Below are 17,993 nucleotides of genomic sequence, written 5' to 3'. Positions count from 1 at the left end.
GGAGGAGAGGGGGGAGAGGGAGGAGGGAGGAGAGGAGAGGAGGAGGGAGGAGAGGAGAGGAGAGGGAGAGGAGGGGAGGAGGAGAGAGGAGGGGAGGGAGGGGAGGGGGAGGAGGAGAAGAGAAGAAGGAAGAGAAGAGAGAAGAGAAGAAGGAAGAGAAGAGAAGAGAAGAGAAGAGAAGAGAAGAGAAGAGAAGAGAAGAGAAGAGAAGAGAAGAAAAATTAATAATAAAATCAGTGTTATTACAGCTCAGGACGAGACGCTCAAAAGTAGATGGTGAGCGCCATCTAGTGTCCTCCAAGCACAGCGCATGACACAAACAAAGAACCAGATTTTATTTTTAGATTTTATATTGCCAAGAAGACTCTCTAATCCTGGCCCAACCGCCTCTAGAGGCTGACCCAAGAGCAAAAGAAAAGGGGGCGGGACAGAGAATCATCTTTCTAATCATCTGGCTGCATCCTGAGTGAACCGTGACCAGCTGTGGGATCGTTCCTGTCTTAAAGTCCTGGAGGTGCTTAAGGATAGAGGTAGCGCAGCTGGAAGACAGCAAGCTCCAACTAAGCTGCCTTTTGGCTCACCACGCCACGGCCTTTCTCATCTCTCCCATTGTGCAGCTTTCCTCCTCTCTGCAAAGCTGCACGGTACCTAAGAAGAATCTGGCTCGAGCCCCAGCCCTTCCCACCTAAACGTCACCTCCAGCGAAGGTCCTTGTCCATAGTCTCATCCTCACCCCCCAGGGATGAGGCCAGCAATGGCAGTTGTGTGTCTGGCCACTCTGAGCTCAGGTCCCAAGGACTAACTTTACTTTCTAAGCTGGTTTCTCTCCAGTACGTCATTCTAATTATTTGCAAATAAGAGACTGGAGTCCATTTGGCCGTCTGAGTTCCAGACAAACTAAAGTCCAACTCAGTGTGACCTAGGAAATGCAAATAAATCTTCTCCAGTCAAAAACTATCAACCAACCTCAAACTGAGGAGGTCATCCATCAGACTCCGGGGCTAACTTGAAGGGCTGGGGCTTCCATGAGAGGTCCATATTGGGTGTCTCCTTCTATTCCTATCCACATTCTTAGACAACCTGGCATGGCCAGCAAGTCTGGGATCCGCCTGTCTCACAGCCCCAGAGCACAGTTACAGGTGCATGCCACCATGGGGATATTTTTAAGTGTGTGCTGGGAGGCCCCCAACTTGGGTCTTCTTTGGTCTTTAACAGCATTCCCTTTACCCACGGAACCATCTCCTTGACCCAACAACAAAGGTCTATGAAGTTCAAAGTTACTGCTCCATTCGAAGCAAGTATTTTATCTGCTTTGCCTCCACATACACTTAGGGAAGGTTTTTCCTCTGTGCCACTCCTAAGAGTAATGAGCCATTACAGTTTGATGCTGTCTGAGCCATGAATCTCTTTCCTCACTTAAAGAATGTGAATGTGTCATTAGCATATCTTCCAATGCACCACAAACATATGAAAGGCAGCAAATAATTCCAACTTTGATAAGTTGCTAAGAAAAGTATGTGAACTGGTTTATAAACCCCTGAACTTGCATCGGGTACTAATAATATCCCAGTAACTTAGTCAACAATGTTATTGAATGAAATAATGCATTGAGAATTCCTAATATAATGCCTACAGCTGTGTGCTGTGGGTGCCACCTAGGGCCCCTTAGACCTTCCGAATAGAGTGTGGGCAGCCAAGTCCTCTCTCTCTAGTCATTGTCAGTTTAAGATAACAGGCTTACCCAAGGTTGTACTCCTCACCAAGAATGGCCCATACTCAGTGACTGACCAACCTGTGCCCTGAGAATCCAAAAGTGTTTCTCCTTTGGGTCCACTCTGTAGGGTTGAGATGGTTCATTGTTACTGTCAACCTGTGCTACTTGTTGTGCATTAGCCCTGATTTTTTAAATTCACTGATCAGAATTCTAGGACACCTAGCATGGGATACAGGCTCTTTGGCAATGTGTGAGCTGGAAATGATAGCCACCACCACAGAGGGTCAGTTAGCACCTTCCAATGAGAGAACTGGGCTGTCAGGCCAGGAGCCGTGTGTCTTCTCTGTCCCACTGACCTTTGTGAACCCCTACCACAATTTGGAACTTGGAGACTGTCTTGCTCACTGTTTATTGCTACAAAGAGACACCAGGACCAAGACAGCTCTCATAAAAGGAAGCAAGCATGTAATTGAGGGGTTGGTTCCTTTTTTAAAAGCGTGGGTTTCTGAAACCAAAAAGCCCACCCCCTGTGACACACCTCCAACAAGGCCACACTTCCTAATCCTTCCCAAACAATGCAACTGGGGACCAAGCATTCCAACATAGGGGCCTCTGAGAGCCATCCTCATTCAAACCTCCGCAGGGACTTATCACCGGCTCCTATTGGGAAAAGGAGCTCAAGAACATTACATTTTGTCCCTCCAAGAACCTTCTTGACAGGCTGGCTAAAAACATCCGCTGCTGACTTTCTAATTTTCCTGAGGCCAGGCTTGAGGAATGAGGGCATTCCACACCAGGGAGTCATCAGGAATGAAGTCATCGCTGTGGATTGTCCTCGGGAACGAGGGCACCTTGAATAATGACTAGGAGATGGCAGGTTGTTTCCGTTATCTGTTAGGGCAAAGCAAATTTTCTCATAACTTAGTGGCAAAAAAAAAAAAAAAGAAAAGAAAAACAGAACTATTGAACCGCAGTCCATAGGCCAAATTGGGTTTACCACCTTTTAAAAAATAATTGTGAGTTTTGTAAAAAAAGACTGACTCATCGACATGTTTATGTAGTGTCTATGTAGGGATTGGGCGTAGGGGAGGGGATATGACTATGTAGGGATGTGTGCGTGTGTGTGTGTGTGTGTGTGTGTGTGTGTGTGTGTGTGTGTGTGTGATGTGTCTATAGGGATGGGCAGGGGAAGGGATATGTCTATGTGTGTGTGTGTGTGTGTGGGTGTGTGTGGTTGGTGGTGTGTGTTGTGGTGTGTGATGTGTCTATGTAGGGATAAATATGTGTTAAGGATATGTCTATGTAGGTGTGTGTGTGTGTGTGTGTGTGTGTGTGTGTGTGTGTGTGTGTAGGGGATGATGTAGAAGCCAGAGATCAACAGCTCATGTGTCTCTCTCAGTCATTTCTCACCTGAGTTTTTGAAGCAGGGAAGTCAGCAAGGCTCCCGGATCCTCCTGTCCCTGCCTCACTAGCACTGAGAGTGTAAGCATACACTTCAACTTCTGGCTTTTCACATGGGCACTGGGAATCCATATTCAGAACTTCATATCTGCATGACAAGCACTTTGCCAACTGAGCCATCTCCAATCCATGTGGCTGCTTTAAGGCCAGAGGTGAGTAACTGCACGCATGACCTATGTGTATATGCTAGACGCAGAGAATGGCACAATTAGAAGGTGTGGCCCTCTTGAAGTAGGTGTGGCCTTGTTGGAATAGATGTGTTACTGTGGGTGTGCACTATAAAACCCTCATCCTAGTTGCCTGGAAGTTAGTATTATGCTAGCAGCCTTCAGATGAAGATGTAAAATTCTCAGCTCCTCCTGCACCATGACTGCCTGGATGCTGCCATGTTCCTGCCTATGATGATAATGGACTGAATCTCTGAACCTGTAAGCCAGCCCCAATCAAATGTCATCCTTATAAGAATTGCCTTGGTCATAGTGTCTGTCCACATCAGTAAAACCCTAAGACAGAAGTTGGTACCAGGATCTTGGGTATTGCTGTGATAGGCCTGACCATGTGTTTGTATGGAAGAATGTGGATTTGAGGATTTTGGATTTGAAAAGCAGTGGAATGCTTTAAGTGGGTCTTAATGGGCCATCCTAGTAGTAATATGGAAGACTTTGTTGCTATGGTTAAGTCTCATGAAGAGCATTTAAACAAGCATAGCAAACTGAGAAAGGGAAAATATAAAATATATAGATTGAATTTTAAAGGAAGTGAAATGGAGCTGAATCCTGTGTTCAAGGATATGAAATTGAACTAAGGGATAAGTGACTTTGGGGTAAGGTCCTAGCCAGCTAAATTTAGATCCAGGCATGGTGGTACACCCCTTTAATCCCAGGAGTAAAAGCCAAGCAGATCGCTGAGTTCAAGGCCTGCCTAGAACACAGCAAGTTCTACATTAAGAAAAGCTTAAATCCAGGCTTGGTGGACGATACCTTTAATGTGCTTAGGAGACAGGCATGCAGATCTCTGAGCTCAAAGTCAGTCTACAGAGCAATTTCCAGGACAGCTAAGATTAGGTAGTGAAAGAGTTAGAAGAAGAGAGCACAAAGAAGCTATGTCCATAGATAACCAAGGTTGTACCTCATGCTGCAGCTGTACTTGGCAATATGTAAGAGACACCCAGGTTGTACTGGCTTTGAAGGTATGAAGAAGTCATGAAGAGCAGCTGAGGCTCAGCACTGTGAGAGACCATGGACGGCCATTGGTGAAGGTGAAGTCCCAGTTGCAGTTGATGTCCCAGGACTGAATGCTTCATGCAAAGGAGTTGAGACTTGGCACCATGAAGAGAGCCTATGAGAGGCTATTGGTGAAGCCTAGTTGCAGCGGAAGATCCCAGTGTATTGGAGACCCAGTCCAATGGGATGATCACCAAGAACAGCAGCAGCAGTGGTGTGGATCAACCTGAGCTTAGAGTGCTATAGAGGGCAGAGCAGGAGACGTGACACCAGCCTTTAAGAGAATTCCAGGAGATCATATGTGGATCCCAGACATTGGAACAAGAAACTGTAACATTGAAGCTGCCGTGGAGACCCCAAGATGTCCCAGATGCTAGAGCCATGGGCTACCTACTGAGGAAAGTTGCTAACACCGAGTGGAAACAGCTCAGGAGAAAGAAGTTTGTTGCAGTCAACAAAGAAGAAAAAGGCCTCCCTGCACCAAAATCCCATGGAGGAGAGAACTAAACACCCAGAAGTTCAGTCAATCTTGAGACCGCAGGAGAGTCCGCTACTTCTGCCCATATTTGCCGACATCCCTGGCCCAAGAGGAAATTGCATAGTGCCTCTGGATACAGGAATATAGGAGCAGTCAGTTGCAGGAACCTGCTGGGTCCAACCTGTGCCCAGAACTGAACTGAACTGGTCACAAAGCTCCCTGCACCCAAATCCTGTGGAAGAGAGAGCTGGACCCTCAGAAGTGCAGACACTTCTGAGAACTCAGAGGAGACTACTCTCTGCCCACATTCCCGACCCAAGAGGAAATTGCTTAGTGCCATCTGTTCCCCCTGGGCACAGGGACCTAGGAGCAATCAGGGGCAGAACTGTTCAGATTTCTGCCTGTACCAAGAGCTGAAAGCCAGTCTCCAGGAGCACCTACACACCTGAGAGTAGAGCTCTCTGATCCCAGATTCGGCTGAAAGAAAACAGGTCTACAGGAGTGCTGACACACAGGCCTACAACATGATCGAGCCACTTTCAGAGTCAGCAAGACAAGCCAACACCAGAGACAACCTAAGGGCGAGAGGCAAGTGCAGGAACCTAAGCAAAAAACAAGACTGCTTGGCATTATCAGAGCCCAGCTCTCCCACCAAAGCAAATACTGGATATCCAAACACACTACAAAAGCAAGACACAAAATCATATTTTATGATGATGGAGGACTTTAAGAAGGACATAAATAACTCCCTTAAAGAAATACAGGACACCACAAGTAAACAAGAAGCCCTTAAAGAGGAAACAAAAAAAAAATTCCTTAAAGAATTACAGAAAAACACAACCAAACAAGTGAAAGAATTGAACAAAACCATCCAAGATTTAAAAATGGAAATAGAAACAGTAAAGAAAGCACAAAGTGAGACAAGCCTGGAGATAGAAAACCTAGGGAAAAGATCAGGAGTCATAGATGCAAGCACCACCAACAGAATACAAATGATAGAAGAGAAAATCTCAGGGACAGAAGATACCATAGAAAATGTCAACAGAACAATCAAAGATAATGTAAAAATGAAAAAAGCTCTTAGCCCAAAACATCCAGGAAATCGAAGACACAATGAGAAGATCAAACCTAAGGATAATAGGTATAGAAGAGAGCAAAGACTCCCAATTTAAAGGGCCAGTAAATATTTTCAACAAAATTATAGAAGAAAATTTCCCTAACCTAAAGAAAGTGATGCCCATAAACATACAAGAAGCCTACAGAACTCCGAATAGATTGGACCAGAAAAGAAATTCCACCTGTCACATAATAGTCAAAACACCAAATACACAAAACAAAGAAAGAATATTAAAAGCAGTAAGGGAAAAGGGTCAAGTATCATATAAAGGCAGACCTATAAGAATTATGCCAGACTTCTCACTACAGACGATGTAAGCCAGAAGATTCTGGGCAGATGTCATACAGACCCTAAGAGAACACAAAGGCCAGCCCAGGCTACTATATCCAGAAAAACTCTCAATTAACATAGATGAAGAAACCAAGATATTCCATGACAAAACCAAATTTACGCAATATCTTTCTACAAATCCAGCCCTACAAAAGATAATAGATGGAAAACTCCAAGACAAGGAGGGAAACTACACCCTAGAAAAAGCAAGAAAGCAATGCCCTTGCAACGAAACTGAAAGAAGAGAGACACACAAGCATAATTCTACCTCTAACAATGAAAATAACAGGAAGCAATAATCACTATTCCTTAATATCTCTGAACATCAATGGACTTATTCCCTAATAAAAAGACAAAGACTAACAGGCTGGATACATAAAGAAGACCCAGCATGTTGCTGCATACAGGAAACACACCTCAGAGACAAAGACAGACACTATCTCAGAGTAAAAGGCTGGAAAACAAATTTCCAAGCAAATAGCCCAAAGATTCAAGCTGGAGTAGCCATTTTTTTTTTTTTTTTTTTTTTTTTAATTAACTTGAGTATTTCTTATATACATTTCGAGTGTTATTCCCTTTCCCGGTTTCCGGGCAAACATCCCCCCCCCCCCCTTCTTTATGGGTGTTCCCTTCCCCATCCTCCCCCCCTTGCCACCCTCCCCCCAACAATCACGTTCACTGGGGGTTCAGTCTTGGCAGGACCAAGGGCTTCCCCTCCCACTGGTGCTCTTACTAGGATATTCTGGAGTAGCCATTCTAATATCAAATTAAATCGGCTTTGACCAAAAGTCATCAAAAAAGATAATGAAGGACACTTAATATTTATCAAAGGAAAAACCCACCAAGATGAACTGTCAATCCTAAATATCTATGCTCCAAATGAAAGGGCACCTACATTCATAAAAGAATATAGTTACTAAAGCTCAAATCACACATTGCACCTTACACAATAATAGTAAGAGATTTCAACACCCCACTCTCATCAATGACAGATCATGGAAACAAAAATTAAACAGAGACATAGAGAAACTAACAGAGTTATGAACCAAATGGACTTAACAGATATTTATAAAACATTTCATCCTAAAACAAAAGTATACACATTCTTCTCAGTACATCTTGGTACCTTCTCCAAAATTGACCATATAATCGATCACAAAACAGGCATCAGTATATACAAGAAGATAAAAATAATCCCATGCATCCTATCAGATCACCAGGGACTAGTGCTGGTCTTCAATAACAACAAAAACGACAGAAAGCCCACATATACATGGAAGTTGAACAATGCTCTACTCAATAACTTCATCAAAGAATAAATAAAGAAATTAAAGACTTCTTAGAATTTAATGAAAATGAAAGTACAACATACCCAAACTTATGGGACACAATGAAAGCAGTGCTAAGAGGAAAACCCACAGCTCTGAGTATCTGCAGAAAGGAACAGGAGAGAGCATATGTCAGCAGCTTGACAGCACACCTAAAAGCTCTAGAACAAAAAGAAGCAAATACACCCAAGAGGAGTAGAAGGCAGGAAAGAATCAACTTCAGGGCTGAAATCAACCAAGTAGAAACAAAAAGGACTGTACAAAGAATCAACAAAACCAGGAGCTGATTCTTTGAGAAAATCAACAAGATAGATAAACCCTTAGCCAGACTAACCAGAGGTCACAGAGAGTGTATCCAAATTAGCAAAATCAGAAATGAAGAGAGAAACATAACAAGAGAATCTGAGGAAATGCAAAAAAATCATCAGATCCTACTACAAAAGCCTATATTCAACAAAACTGGAAAATCTAGAGGACAATTTTCTACACAAATACCAGATACAAAAGTTAAATCAGGAACAAATAAACCATCTAAACAACCCCATAACTCCTCAAGAAATTGAAGCAGTTTTTAAAAGTCTCCCAATCAAAAGAGCCCAAGGACCAAATGACTATTCCACAAAATAGAAACAGACAGAGCACTACAAAATTCCTTCTATGAAGCCACAATTATGCTTATACCTAAACCACACAAAGACCCAACAAAGAAAGAGAACTTCAGACCAATTTCCCTTATGAATATCGACACAAAAATACTCAATAAAATTCTCGCAAACCAAATCCAAGAACACATCAAAATGATCATCCATCATGATCAAGTAGGCTTCATCCCAGGGATGCAGGGATGGTTCAATATACGGAAATCCATCAAGGTAATCCACTATATAAAAGTCCTGGAAAAAGTCCTGGAAAGATCAGGAATTCAAGGCCCATACGTTAACATAGTAAAAGCAATATACAGCAAACCAGTAGCTAACATCAAACTAAATGGAGAGAAACTTGAAACAATCCCACCAAAATCAGGGACTAGACAAGGCTGCCCACTCTCTCCCTACTTGTTCAATATAGTACTCAAAGTCCTAGCCAGAGTAGTCAGACAGTGAAATGAGGTCAAAGGGATACAAATTGGAAAGGAAGAAGTCAAAATATCACTATTTGCAGATGATATGATAGTATACTTAAATGACCCTGAAAGTTCCAGCAGAGAACTGCTAAGCCTGATAAACAACTTTAGCAAAGTGGCTGGGTATAAAATTAACTCAAACAAATCAGTCGCCTTCCTCTACTCAAAGGATAAACAGGCTGAGAAAGAAATTATGGAAATGACACCCTTCACAATAGTCCCAAATAATATAAAATACCTTGGTATGACTTTAACCAAGCAAGTGAAAGATCTGTATGACAAGAACTTCAAATCTCTGAAGAAAGAAATTGAAGAAGTTCTCAGCAGATGGAAAGATCTCCCATGCTTATGGATTGGCAGGATTAATATAGTAAAAATGGCCATTTTGCCAAAAGCAATCTACAGATTCAATGCAACGCCCATCAAAATTCAAACAATTCTTCATAGTGTTAAAAAGAGCAATTTGCAAATTTATTTTAGAATAACAAAAAACCCAGGATATCAAAAACTATACTCTACAATAAGAGAACTTCTGGGGGAATCACCATCCCTAACCTCAAGCAATATTACAGAGCAATAGTGATAAAAAAAACTGTATGGTATTGGTACTGAGACAGGCAGATAGGTCAGAATGCGAATCGATCCATTCTTATCACCATGTACAAAGCTTAAGTCCAAGTAGATCAAGGACCTCCACATCAAACCAGAAACACTCATACTAATAGAAGGAAAAGTGGGGAACAGTCTTGATTACATGGGCACTAGGGAAATTTTCCTGAACAAAACACCAATGGCTTATGCTCTAAGATCAAGAATCGATAAATGGAACCTCAAAAAACTGCAAAGCTTCTGTAAGGCAAAGGACACTGTCATTAGGACAAAATGGCAACCAACAGATTGGGAAAAGATCTTTGCCAATCCTACATCTGATAGAAGGATAATATCCAAAATATACAAAGAACTCAAGAAGTTAGACTCCAGAGAGCCAAATACCCCTATTAAAAAATGGGGTACAGAGCTAAACAAAGAATTCTCAGCTGAGGAATATCAAATAGCTGAGAAGTACTTAATGAAATGCTCGACATCCTTAGTCATCAGGGAAAGGAATCAAAACAACCCTGAGATTCCACCTCACACCAGTCAGAATGGCTAAGATAAAAAACTCAGATGACAGCAGATGCTGGTGGGGATATGGAGAAAGAGGAACACTTCTCCATTGTTGGTGGGATTGCAAACTGATACAACCATTCTGGAAATCAGACCGGAGGTTCCTCAGAAAATTCGACATTCCACTACCTGAGGACCCAGCTATACCTCTCCTGGGCATAGATGCTCCAACAAATAACAAAAGACACATGCTCCACTATGTTCATAGCAGCCTTATTTATAATAACCAGAAGCTGGAAAGAATCCAGATGCCCTTCAACAGAGGAATGGATACAGAAAATGTGGTACATCTACACAATGGAATATTACTCAGCTATCAAAAACAATGACTTCATGAAATTCATAGGCAAATAGATTGAACTAGAAAATATCATCCTGAGTGAGGTAACCCAATTACAGAAAAACACATGAGGCACGCACTCACTGATAAATGGATATTGACCCAAAAGCTTGAATTACCCAAGATAGAATCCACAGACCATACGAAGCTCAAAAATAAGGATGACCAGAAGGGCATGCTGACAGGAACCGGATATAGATGTCTCCTACGAGACACAGCCAGAGCATGTCAAATTCAGAGGTGAAACCACTGAACTGAGAATGGGACCCCTGTTGGAGGAATTAGAGAAAGGACTGAAAAAGCTAAAGGGGCTTGCAACCCCATAAGAACAACAATGTCAACCAACCAGAGCATCCAGGGTCTAAACCACTACCCAAAGACTATACATGAACTGACCCATGGCTCCAGCTGCATATGTAACAGAGGATGGCCTTGTTGGGCACCAATGGAAGGAGAAGCCCTTGGTCCTGCCAAGGTTGGAGACACACACACGCGCGCGCGCCCACACACCATGTAGGGGAAAGTTGGGAGAACGGGAAGGGGAGCATGGATGGGGAAGGGAACACCCTCATAGAAGAAGGGGAGGGTGATGGGATAAGTGGCTTATGTCCAGGAAACCAAGAAAGGGAATAACATTTGAAATGTAAATTTTAAAAAATCCTATTTTAAAAAAGGGGAAATAAAGAAGAAAAAGGAGTTGAAGATCTGAAGACTGCTTTGACATCAGCCTTGGAGATGCAGAGTTTGGCGTTTGCCTAGCTGGTTTCCTGTCTTGTTTCAGGGATTACAGTTAAGTGATTGGATGAATCTCAGAAGAGACTTTGAACTTTGGACTTTTAACATTGTTAAGACTGCTAAAGACTACGGGGATTTTGGAAGTTGGACTAAATGTATGTTTTTATTATGCTGTGACTAGATATAGCCCCCATAGACTCATATGTTTGAACAAGTCTTCTGGGGACAAGGAGTGGAATGCTATGGTTTGTATATGCTGGGCTCAGGGAGTGGCACTATTAAGCAATGTGGCTCTTTGGAGTAGGTGTGTCCCTGTGGGCGTGAGCTATAAGACCCTCATCCTAGCTGCCTGGAAGTCAGTCTTCCACTAGCAGCCTTCAAATGCAGATGTAGAATTCTCAGCTCCTCCTGTATCATGCCTGCGTGGACACTGTCATGCTCCTACCTTCATGATGACGAACTGAACCTCTGAACCTGTAAGCCAGCCCCAATTGAATGTTGTCCTTACAAGAGCTGCCGTGGTCATGGTGTAAGACAAAAACCTAAGTATTTACCACTCGGACTTCACTGAGAAAGGTTGCTGACTCTACCTTATATCAGGACTCACTGGATCTCTCAGCTCTACAGTCCAGCTGGTTCCCATCACTGATCTATCTGTCCCTGGCTCGCTCTGGTATCTGCACTCATCTCTGGTAGAGTGGACACTTGACTAAGACACCTCCGTCAACTAAACTCCTCTCCCTCTCCCTAGAATCCTTCCTCACCTGTGAGCCTAAATGGCAGTTGCACCTTTACGAAAGGACACAACCCCTAGTGCAGAAATGTATGTCAAGCGACTAATTGTATTATGTTCATTGTTGGTCCCTTGACCAACTGGAGTAAGAACAGGCCCAGGATTCACGGTGGAAGGTGATTCACTGACAGTGCCTCCCGAAAGGTCTGAGTCACTAGGATCCACCAAGAGCAGAGTTCAACTTTGTATAAACGTGTGAAACGGAGCTGACGGGAGAACATGATTTGCCTGCTGAGTCATTCAGCAAATATTTAACAATCTTACCCTAACCCGGGATAAGAACTGATGTGATGATTCCGTGTACTCGAATTTTTGTGTTAAAAAAAAAAAATCAGTTGTTAAGCTGGTTTTCACAAGTGCCAGGGTTGTTTTGATTCATTTCCCAGGGAGATATATTTAACTTTATGCTTTACACTGTGCATACACATTTAGCTCAGGCGGGGAATTTTCAGCTCGATGTAGTTGAAACTCTTTGGAAAAGATAAACCTAATATGATTGGGTCTTTATTGTGCCCAGTTAATTAAATAAAACCACCCCTGTATGAATAAAGTGGAAGTGACTCCCTTTGCTATCTTGACACAACCCAGCCCGTGTTGATTTGATCTTGCTTCAAACCTCAAAGTCTTTAGAAGAATCTGGTTGTCTTTTTCCTGGGCTGAGGACCAGAGTTCTACACCCCAACCCTGACTATTAAAAGACCTAGTCCTGTAGGAGAACAATGATGTCTGCACTATTCTTTCATTAGACGTTAGTACTACAGGCTAATAGCCTGTCTCCTTCTACTTTGTGGGCTAGAAGGAAAGTATAATAGTGCCCTGTCCCTCGAAGTTACATGCAGCCCTGTGTGTTAGGCTGCTTTCTGTTACTGAGGTAATCCGTTGGTAGAGAAGAATGTCTATCTGGACCACCTGTCCAGGGCTGGCACCACCCACTGTGGGATGAGCCCTCTCACGTTAACCAAGAAGATGCCCCGACGGACACACCTTCAGGCCAATCTGACAGAGGCAATTCCTCAGCCGAGGTTCCCTCTTCCTAAGTGTCTGTGGTTTGTGCCAGGTTGATAAAAAGTAAGCCGCACAGAGAATTGTAGAGTCCAGGGAAGAAAACAAAACATTCGTGTTAAGACTTAAGGGGCTTTCTCCAGTTAGAAAAAGGAACTGGATGCCCGAGTGCCCAGCTCACTCACCTCCCGGATGCCTCTGTTTCCTGATCTGTAAAAATAAAAAGAACACTAGAACCTACATTGAAGGCAGTGACATGAGGATTAAGTGGAGAGTGATTACTGAGGCTGTTGCTTGGCTTATAGCGACTACTTGGAAAGTGTCATTTTGAGGTGGGTGTAGAGGTCATGTGATGTTCTCAGCATTTTTTACTCCACAACCCCCTCTGTCTTCAGTTCCTGTGTCTAGGAACTGAAGCTCTCAATCCATGCCCTCTCAATCCTACGCCCTCCCCACTCCCCCACCCCTACACCCTCCCCACTCCCCCACCCCCACCCCATTTGCATCAGCATGGGCCTGGAAACTCTACCAAACTACCACTTCGCTAGCTTCTACACAAATTAAAACCAAAATCTTTAAGCAAACAAATGAGCAATAAACACAAGTGTATTAATAAATAATAGAACAATTATCTTCTTACTAGGCATTCATAAATGTTTCAAGTCTCCTCTTCTGGCGACTGACGGGTTGGTAATGAGGGATCATATTAGCATACAGACATCCACCTCCTGGATTGCCCGTTTCGTTTTCTTTCCTTTATCTCCTGTCTGAGCTCCCTGCTCCTCATCTTATACGTGTCTATTTAGGTTCTGTTCTGTTGGTCAGCCCAGTCAGGGAGTCATGTCCTTGCACCAAGGGGATGCTGGCCCAACCTTAGCTTCCATTATGGTGTCTCCTGAGGCTCGATGTCTTACATCAGGACGGCTGTGTTTCCTGCCTGTGCAAGCACTCTTATGGGTCTGAATGACCACTAGGGGCAGTCACCCTACAGACGACAGCTCGGGGTTGTTCTCCACACTGCGCATCCAAACCGTCTCACAGGTGAGGAGGCGAGGAGGGCTAACAGTGGCCAGGAATGCTTCCACTCAGAAATGACGCTTCCTCTCATAACACACTGGCCAATGTCAGGTCTGAAGATGAAGGGCCCCTGCCCCAAAGGCTCATGTTTGAACATCTTGGTTCTTGCCATAGCAGCATTCAGAGGTGAGGCTTGGCCAGGTTAATTTGACCATGAGGCTGACCTAATCAATGGATAAATTCATTGCTGGGTTCATAATTTGGTCACATTATTGGGAGGTGGGACATAGTTGGAGGAAGTGATCACTGAGGGATGCCCTTGAAGGGTATGCCTTGCCCCGCTTTCTTTTGTCTTTACATCCTTGACAAACACGATCTGCTTTGCCTCCAGCTGGAGGAAATGGAACCAACAGACCCTAAACTAAAATCACAGAGTCATGAGCTTCAGTCCTTCCTCTAAACTGTTTCTTCTGGGCATTTGCCACAAGGCTGAAGGACTAACTAACTGGGTAATGTAGTATTAGGGCTGGGTAACATGGTATTAGACCATCCCTCTTTCCAATGCATTCACATCTTGGTGCTGTTCGGAAGTGCTAGTACTTTCATGAGGTGGTCCCAAGTAGCTGTGGGTCATCTAATCATGTGACCCTTGAAGGGAACTGTGAGGCCCAGTTCCTTTCTCTTCTCATTGTTCTCACAGGAGAATGAGAGTGACTTCTAAAGGTAGCCATCCCACAGATAGCAGCTCAGGGTTGTACTCCTTATGTACGTGTCCAAATCACCTCAACATGAGGGCTCCACAGCATCCTTCAGCCAGCCATAGTGCGCCACCACAGACACAAAGAGCGAGCCAGTGCACCACGGTTGGAGACGTCTGCACCTGTAAAATGTAGGTCAGGTCATGTGCTAGCGTCTTTACGAGAGATGCTGGGAATCTGCAGAGCTGGAATTTACAAAGCTCCACTTTGTAGGAAAATAGCCACTGCCTACAACCAAGAGTACTTGCAGGACAAAGACTGACGTTCAGGCTGTTGTCTCAGTTATGATGGTCTTGTCCAGATCAGGTAATTCTGGGTCCTTGACATCTTATACAGAGAACTGAAAACTATCTTACACAAATGGCATAGCAGCAGTAAGTTTTGTTTAAGGAGCTAGTACAGCATACTAGTGTTGGGGAGTAGTAGCAGCCTAGCTTTGAGATAAACTGTTCAAGAGCATTGCTTGGGGTTTTTCTTTGAGGGGGTCTAAAACAAGGAAGAGCTGGTTGCTAGTGACTATAGCATAGGTGGTTCTCCAACTTGGCAAGTTCGTGCTATTCTTTGCACACGTGTGTGTAGTAAGAGTCTTGGTTTCTTTAATAACCCACTTGTCTTAGGGTTTTACTGCTGTGAATAGACACCATGACCAAGGCAAGGCTTATAAAGGACAACATATATTTGGGGCTGGCTTGGAGGTTCAGAGGTTCAGTTTGTTATCATCAAGGTGGGAGCATGGCAGCATCTAGGCAGGAATTGTGCACCAGAGCTAGAGTTCTACATCTTCATCTGAAGGCTGCTAGTAGAAAACTGACTTCTAGGAGGCTAGTGTGAGGGCCTTAAAAGCCCACACCCACAGTGACACACCTACTCCAATACCTCCTAATAGAGCAGTTCCCTGGGCCAAGCATATACAAACCATCACATTCCACTCCCTGGCCCCAGTAGACTTGTTCAAACATATGAGTCTATGGAGGCCATACCAAAACATAGCACAATACAAGATACATTTAGTCCAAATTCCAAAGTCCCCGTAGTCTAATAGCAGTCTCAACAATGTTAAAAGTCTAAAGTTCAAAGTCTCTTCTTACATTCATCCAATCACTTAACCGTAATTCCCAAAGCAAGACAGGAAACCAGCTAGGCAAACTCCAAACTGCATCTCCAAGGCTGATGTCAAAGAAGTCTTCAGATCTCCAACTCCTTTTTCTTCTTTGTTGACTGCAACAAACTTCTTTCTCCTGGGCTGGTTTGACTCCCTGTCAACAACTTTCCTCAGCAGATAACACATGGCTCTGGCATCTGGAACATCTAGGAGTTTCCAAGGCAACTTCAATGTTACAGTTTCTTGTTTCAATGTCTGGGATCCACACATGATCTTCTGGGATCCTTCAAAGGGCTGGCATCACTTCTCCAGCTCTGCCCTCTATAGCACTCCAAGTACATGTGGATCTACCCCACTGCCACTGCCACTGCCACTGTTCTTGGTGATCATCCCATGATACTGGCATCTCCAATACACTGGGGTCTTCACTGCAACAAGGCTTCACCAATAGCCTCTCGTAGGCTCTCTTCATGGTGCCAAGACTCAACTCCTTTGCATGAGCCCTCCAGTCCTGAAACATCAACTACAACTAGGACTTCCCCTTCACCAATGGCCGTCCATGGCCTCTCATACCAAGCCTCTGCTGCTCTTCATGACCCCTCCATTCCTTCAAAACTAGTACCACCTGGGTGATTCTTAAACATTACCAAATACAGCTGCACCATGAGGTACAACCTTGGCTATCTCTGGAATGCAGCTTCTTTGTGCTCTTGGAAAACACTTCCCAGAAGATTTCACCTCAGTGATGCTGGTCTTTTCTTAGTCACCACTAATTTCTCAGCTCCAGCTGACCAGCACAATTGTCCCAGTAGTCTCCTTCTCCTCTTAAATATAAAGCCAGAGATGCATGGCTTAAGCTGCTGAGTTCTGCTGCTTGCAAGAGCTGGAACATTGGCCCCTTGTTCTATTACATTATCACTAGCTTTTGATTTTCTAACTCCTTCACTACCTAAGCTTGGTTGTCCTGGATCTTGCTCTGTAGATTGACCTTGAACTCGTAGATCTGCATGCCTATCTCCTGGGATTAAAAGTATGTACCACCATGCCTGAATCTAGACTTAGCTGGCTAGGATCTTAGCCCAAAGTCACTACTCCCTTAATTCAGTTTCACATCCTTGAACACAGGATTCAGCTCCATTTCACTTTCTGGTGCCCCTTTAATACTTGAACCATATATTTTATAGTTTCCCTTTCTAAGCTTGCTATGCTTGTTTAAAATGCTCTTCAGAGATTTAACCGCAGAACAATGTCTAGGATGGGTATTTCTGAGACTTCCTTTGTCAATGCACTTAATTTGAGTCTCTTTACCTTGGACTTAGGCAGACTCTTCAGACAAGGGTAAAAATTAGCCATATTCTTCACCAAAATACCACAAAAACAGTCTCTAGGCCACATACTGAAATTCTTCTCCACTGAAACCTCTTGGGTCAGGTCAGCACAATTCAAATCACTCACAGCAACAAAGTCTTCCATATTCCTTCTAGTATAGCCCATTAAGACCCACTCAATGCATTCTACTGCTTTCCAAATCCAAAATCTCTGAATCTACATTCTTCCAAACAAAAGCATGGTAAGGCCTATCACAGCAATACCCACAATCCCTGGTACCAATTTCTGCTTTAGGGTTTTACTGCTGTGAACAGACACCATGACCAAAGCAAGTCTTATAAAGGACAACATATATTGTGGGAGTTGGGGGGCTGGCTTACAGGTTCAGAGGTTCAGTCCATTATCATCAAGGTGGGAGCATGGCAGTTCCCAGGCACGCATGGTGCAGGCAGAGCTGAGAGCTCTACATCTTCATCTGGAGGCTGCTAGTGGAAGACTGGCTTCCAGCTGTCAACCACCTAACATGAGCCAACGTTCCTCAAAACTAGAAAAAGCCATGGACCCCAAAGCCCTCCTCGTGAGCTTTACCCCTTCACCATGCATTGACACAGGCACATTCGTCTGCAGACAGAGAAGAGGATGAGAGTAAAACTGAGTGACTGTCTAAAAAGAAGAGAAGCAGAAAGAGGAGGAAGAAGGAAAAGAAGAGGAAGAGGAGAAGGAGAAATGAGCTGAAGCACAGGAGGATCCCTTGGACTTCCTATCCAGCCGAACCAGTGAGTTCTGGGTTCAGCGGGAGACCTACCCTGTCATGAAAACCAAGGGGAGGGACTTGAGACACCTAAAGTCAGAGAAGGAGAAGGGGAGGGGAGAGAAGAGAGGAGAGGGAGAGGGAGGGAGAGGGAGGAAGGGAAGGCCAGGATCCCATCAATCCTTTAAGTATGTGCCACTGGTTACCCCTAAAGAAAGACCTCTC

This window comes from Rattus rattus, chromosome 5 (genome assembly GCF_011064425.1).
Source record: "Rattus rattus isolate New Zealand chromosome 5, Rrattus_CSIRO_v1, whole genome shotgun sequence".
Classification (NCBI taxonomy): Eukaryota; Metazoa; Chordata; class Mammalia; order Rodentia; family Muridae; genus Rattus; species Rattus rattus.
The sequence above is the reverse complement of the archived record's forward strand: the minus strand, read 5'-3'. Positions refer to the sequence as shown.